At 48.0% G+C, this 6,087-nt stretch overlaps 1 pseudogene; it reads right to left on the bottom strand.

Annotated features, from left to right (window-relative positions):
- Nucleotides 1-1,488: 1,488 nt before the first annotated feature.
- Nucleotides 1,489-2,489, bottom strand: LOC108635075 (annotated as a pseudogene).
- Between the last annotated feature and the right edge of the window lie 3,598 nt (nucleotides 2,490-6,087).

The raw sequence follows: 6,087 nt of genomic DNA on the forward strand, positions 1-6,087 counted from the left end.
ATAGAAAGGGTTGTGATATGCAAGGAAGTGCCAGACCCCAGGAAAAAGTGTCAGCACCTAGGCACAGTCAGCTTTTCAAGGAGCCCTGGGGCTCAAGCACAAGGGTCAGAGGTAAATTAAGGCCACACACCAATCCAGAAATCCAGTTTAATTCTCATCATCACCTTTCTTCTTTGGTCCTGCTTTTAGTACCTTGGCCACAGGGCCCTTCTTTCTGTTGCCATAATGCAGTACTGGGAAGAGAAATGAACTAAGAGACAAAAGGTTTGCCTCATGCTAGAGGAGTGGGGACAGCCTGGATCTCAGTGAATTCAGACCAGGAATCCAGTCCCAGCTTTGTCACTTACTGGATATGTGATACAGGGTCCATGGGCCAAGTGGCCAATATGAGCCTTAGGTTCTTCATTTGTGAAGTGGGTTTAACAAGCCCTGACTTTTGGGACTGTCAAGCACATGGCCTGGCATTTAATGGACCTTTAATAATAACAATAGTTCTAATATGATTTTGACCCTAGACTCTATCATTCTCCTGGGATTGTGTGTGTGTGTGTCTGTGTGTGTGCATGCGCGAGTGTGCTCCATGGCATCTCAAGAGAATATACAGCACTCTACAACATAAAACAACTGAGCCTCAAATGTTGCTTTGTAAACAAAACTCAGTAAATTTTCCCTTGCTAGTAGGTATAATCTTTAATTTGGATATTGGGAGGTCTTCCCAGCTGAATGCAACTCAAAACTCCCAGAATTTGAGTCAAGGACTAACCCTTTCCTTCCTCCCAACTGCTCTTCCATCCCAAATGACTATTTTCATTCATTTCACCCCTAGCCAAAGATCTGGCCCTTGCTTAGGGTTGGCCAAATTACACTAATGATAACTTATTAATAATAAATGTCCTTTCAGTGCCATGGGCTCTGGTTTCTCCCAGCATGGAAAAAGTGCCAGCCTAATGGGCACTGCTTCAAAGAAATATCAGCCTTTTCTCAGGAAATCCTTTTAGGCGATGTGTACTGAACACCAAGTTTGTACACTGTATTTAGTGGTGTGGTGACAAGAGGGCAGGACATCTTCCACACCTGCTCCAGATGGAGAGTGGGCTCTGTTTCTCTGTGATCCCAGAGGAACATCCAGGGGCAATTTTCAATTGTAGGCTTTTCTCTCACCTCTAAGACCCACCTATAAGCATAAATAAGCCAGTGAGCCAGGACTCTCATTTATTAGAATTTAACTTCTCATACATTGTTTAATTAGCCAAGCAAATATAAGTGTATATCTTTAACTTTACAAAACAGCAGACAAAAAGGATATAGGATTCTTAGGATAACCACATTTTACATTTTTTTCTTCTTGATCCCATCTATTTTACTGTTGGGCTCTTGCAGGTTTCTAAGGAACTTTCTATTCCAATGCCAGGTTTAACAGAATAGAAAAATATTTATTCTAAAATCTGACAGAAGGCAATAAGTATGTGGCCAACGTCATTTATGAACCTAGATGCTGGCCATGGCAGAAGTAGCATCCCCAGTGGCAGCTCTCTCCTGGGCTTTCTCTTTCTCATCTCTCAAAGCTTCCTCATACCAGGATGGGAAGGAAGTGGGGTCAACCCCATTGACCTTGGAGAAAAACTTCAGGATTTTCATCTTGCTGGTTTCAGCATGGGCCCTTGGACCCCACCGGAATTCATAGCATGGAGGATCACTGTTGGGCACCTGCTGGTACTCCAGATACCTTTCCTCCACCAAATCTTTGGTGATGAGCTTCCTGGGCTCCCCATAGATGAAATCCTTCTGCCCAGCACACACTCCAATCATATTTTAGCACTTTCCAGATTCTCTCCTCAGTAACACGGTTGCCCTCCATGAAGATCACACCCAGGATATATATCAGGAAGCCGGTCTTGGGCATGCTCTGGCCGTCATTCAGCATCCCATCGTAGGTGAGACCTAGTGTCTTCTGGAGCACATAGGAGTGGCTGGTTGGGTCCACTTCCTTTGCTTCAATGCCGAAGACAATCTCCATGCATTCACAGGCTTTGTTGAAGATCAGAGGGAAATGATCCTCATGCTCTTTGATGACATTCTCCAGTATTTCTGCCTTTGTGATGGGCTCCTTTGTTACATATTTGACCCCTCATCAACTGTACCAGTTGAGCCAACTTCTTGTTTAGCACATCACCGGAGCAAGAATGTGGGAGCCTGGAAGCTGCTTGGACTCTCTTCTTGGCTGCTGCCCTCATTTGATTTGCTAAGCGGAATGGCTTCAATGGTAGTGGAGGAGGAGCAGGCCCCCCTGAGAACTCTGGGGAACACTCTGTGTCCCAGCAGTAGGCCACAACCTCTGGGGTGCCTTGGATCAAAGAAGAGAGCAAGGAAGCGGTGGCCTTCTTCTCCTCAGCTACAGGAACCTGTGAACCCATCAGGCCCTGAGCCTCTTTTTCAGCCTGAAGGCCTACCTCAAGCTTGTGGCTCTGATTCTTCTGACTGTGAGGCATGGTGATGCTCTTGAGGGTGGCAGGCAGAGATGAAGGCAGAAGGTGGTGATTAGAGCTAATTGATCTGAGGAAGAGAGGAAGAGTGTGAGAAACTCAATCCTGTCAGCTCTGACCAAGGCTATCTTAACAGATCTTCCCGCAGATAGTGCTTGGAGTGGGGCTGTGGTCTCCTGTCTTCCTGACTGATCTGTGCCCTAAGAATCCCAAGAAAGCTCCTCAGGGTATAACCAGCTGGCTTAGCCTGCACATTCCAGGTAAGACAGCAGAGTGTGCAAGGTTGGGCACTGTGGTGTTCCCTCTGTTCTGGTGTGGCAGACATTCAGGGACATCACCTTGACTGACTCCTGGCCCTGTCTGGGCTTCTTCTGCTCAGCTTACCTGAGGACACACATTTCAGACCATGGCCCTCACCCCCAGGATGACGTGAATCCCTATAAGAGGAGCTAAGGGGCACCTCAGGCTGCAGCTGCAATTACACTTTTGCCCCCAACTCAGAGCGCTGACAGGAGGGGGAAGGCCAGACTTTGTGATGTCCTCACACCTCCAAGGTGGATGGTCCCATCAATGTCCACTGAGAGGCCTCATCTTTCTCCTGTCCAGGCAAGCCTGCACTGACCCCTCTGCTGCTCTGAGACAAAACTCTCAGAACAAGAGTTCACATTCCTCAGACCAAGAGGAGGAAGTGAGGGGGGGTGCCACATTTGGCCACACCTGCCCAGGGCCTCCCTGGGGTGACATAAGAGCTGGATTAACTCTGGGGAGCCAACTCTCCTGGAATAGGGGGTTCACGGGAGTCCTTATGTTGAGACTTGTAACTCTTCCCTCTGCTGACCTGAGGTAATCCTCCTGAAACTAAGGTCTCACTTCCCTGAGATAGCAGAGGAGAAAGTGAAGGGGCACCACACTCAACCACACACCCTGGGTCCCTGATGGCTGAGAGCAGGGCAGGGAGGCGTGGGCCCCATCTGTTCTTCAGTAGTGGGTCCAATCCTCCAGTAGACACCTGGCAGAGCCTGAGACTCATCCCTCTGCTGCACTGAGCCTCACAAAACCAGCAGATGCAGTGGGGGCAGTGTATTCTTTCCCTTCAGCTGACCTGTAGCTGCACCCTTTAGGCCCAGGCTCTGCCTCCCAGAGACCAGACAAGGGAGCGGGGCCGGGGTAGTGGGGTGGGCAACACAGGGTACTGGAGCAACCCTACTTGGGAGTCTACTGCGGCTGATGGCAGGAGTGAGACGAGGCCAGAGATCCATCTCTCCACAGCTGAAGGGCTTCTCTCTCCTACCTTCAGAGTCCTCATCTCCACTCCTGCTAGGGCTGGGGCTCCTCCTTCTGCTGACCCAAGGGTGAACCCCTCAGACCACAGCGGCCACCTCACAGGGCCTACTAAGAAGGCCAGAGGCCAGGAATCTGCCAGACAGGCCTGTGGGGTCTCTGGGGCCAGCAGCAGGGGCAGGGTGGTGTCTGCACAACTCTGTCTGTGTCGGGGTTCCTGTCATGTAGAAACACTCCTTTCCTCAGACTAGAGAGGGCTTCTGTGGGGTGAAGGCCACCATGTCTGAGCCGCCGGGGAGGGTGGGGTGTCAGGAGGATGGAAGCGCCTCCCTGAGCCTCTGACGGTAGAGAAGAGCAGGTCTCTGTGGGTCTCCTCGACCTCTCAGCCTACCTGGAGCCCACTGTCCCCTCATCCTGCAACCACCATTGCCCTGAGGTGCCAGAGACAGAAGTCAGAAGACAAAGAGGGGTGCAGCGCTCCCTAGCCCTGCTCAGGTCGCCTCAAGTCTGACAGCAGGCAGGGTGGGCATCATGGGCCCCTGGGTCCCCAGGGAGTTCCCCTCAGACTCACAGGGCAGGATCCTCTGCATCCTCACCTCCATGTCTCCCACCCTGTGTCCCCACCGACAATGCCATTGTGCCTCAGTTCCCTGAGGTGGAAGTTGAGACACATCCAGAACCCTTGCCTGAGGTCTCCCAGGGACAAAGGCAGGGGCAGAGCATGCCAGAGCCAGGGACTAAGCGGGCCTGCTCTCCTCACTCTGAATACTCACTTTAAATCCAACCAACCTCTGGCGGGGCCTGGACTTCTTCCTCTGCTGCCCCTCAGAGGCACCTTGCTGGGAAAACCCCGCAGGTTTCACCTTGACCACGGCACTCTGTGAGTGCCCTGCCTGGGTCCACCTGATGCCTCACCCTTCAGATAAGGAGCCTTCCCTCCCTAAGAATGGAGGAAAAGGGAGCCTCCACCTGACAGGATTGTGTGGGGGTCCATCGGAGCTGATTGCAGGGTCAGGGGCTCTGCATGGCTCCCTGTGTGTTCTGGGTTGGGGTCACCCTCATCTTCTCCTAGGCCTGCATCCCCTGCCTTCAGAAGGCCCTTCTTGCCCGAGATGCCCACTGCAGAAATGAAATGGGTAGGGTGGTGGCACCTGTTCCTGACATTCCTGCTTGGGTACTCTGGAAGTAATTGGTAATCAAAAAGGCAGAAAATCAGTAGAAAAACAGGTGACTTGAAGAGCACTATCAATCAACTTGATCTACTTGACGTTTATATAAAATATCCATCCGACAACAACAGAATACATTATTACTCTCAAGTGACATAAAAACATTATCAAGATAGAACAAATTCAGAACCATTAAACATACCTTAAAAGAATAGAAATTCTATACTAAGTTTGTTCATCCAAACAGCAATGGAGTTAAACTGAAAATCCAGTAACAAGAAGGTAGAGTATCTCTGAAATATTTAGAAATGAAATACCATACTTCTAAATATTTTGTAAGTTAAAGAAAAAAGCCCAAAGGATTTAAAATATATATATATTTAAAAATATAAAATGGAAGTATAAATAAATAAAAATGGAAGTATAACTTAACAAATACATAAAATGGAAGTATAACTTAACAAAACTGTAAAGAAAGCAGAGAGAAAAATAGAGTAAAAAAAATCAATAAATTGAAAACAGGAAAACAATAGAGAGCATTCAAGGAAACACAAAATGTGTTTTTTTGGAAAATCAATAAAATTATAAACTTCTAGTTGGCTAGCCAAGAGAAAAGAGACAGAATTACAAATATCAGAAAATGAAATAGGAAGTATCACTTCTGATTCCATGGACATAAAAGGAAAATAATGAAATACATTCACGTGTATTCTACACCTGGCAAAGCTCTCCTTCAGAAATGAAGAAGCAATATAGACTTTCTCAGACCAAAAAAAGTGAGGGAGCTCATCACCACTAGACCTGCCTTACAATAAATAGTAAAGGCAGTATTATATATATAATCATATACACAGAAAACTGTAAAACCTCAGCAACAACAACAACAAAACTGTTAGAAATAATGAACAAATTCAGTCAAGTTATTCAGGATGACAGGCTTGCAGCTGTTTCCACGGTTGATTTGATATGGACAGACTCTGGCCCACAGAGGGAGAAGGCTAACTTAGTGACAGGAATCAAGGTGATGATCCTGAGAGAGGACTAAAAACTCCCACCACAGAAGAAACTGTTCCCCAGGCCCATCCTACCCAAGATGTTAGCCTTTGGAGACCTTGGGAGATAGTCAGATGTGCAGAATCTGTGACTGCCACCAG

This window comes from Capra hircus, unplaced genomic scaffold (assembly GCF_001704415.2).
Source record: "Capra hircus breed San Clemente unplaced genomic scaffold, ASM170441v1, whole genome shotgun sequence".
Classification (NCBI taxonomy): domain Eukaryota; kingdom Metazoa; phylum Chordata; class Mammalia; order Artiodactyla; family Bovidae; genus Capra; species Capra hircus.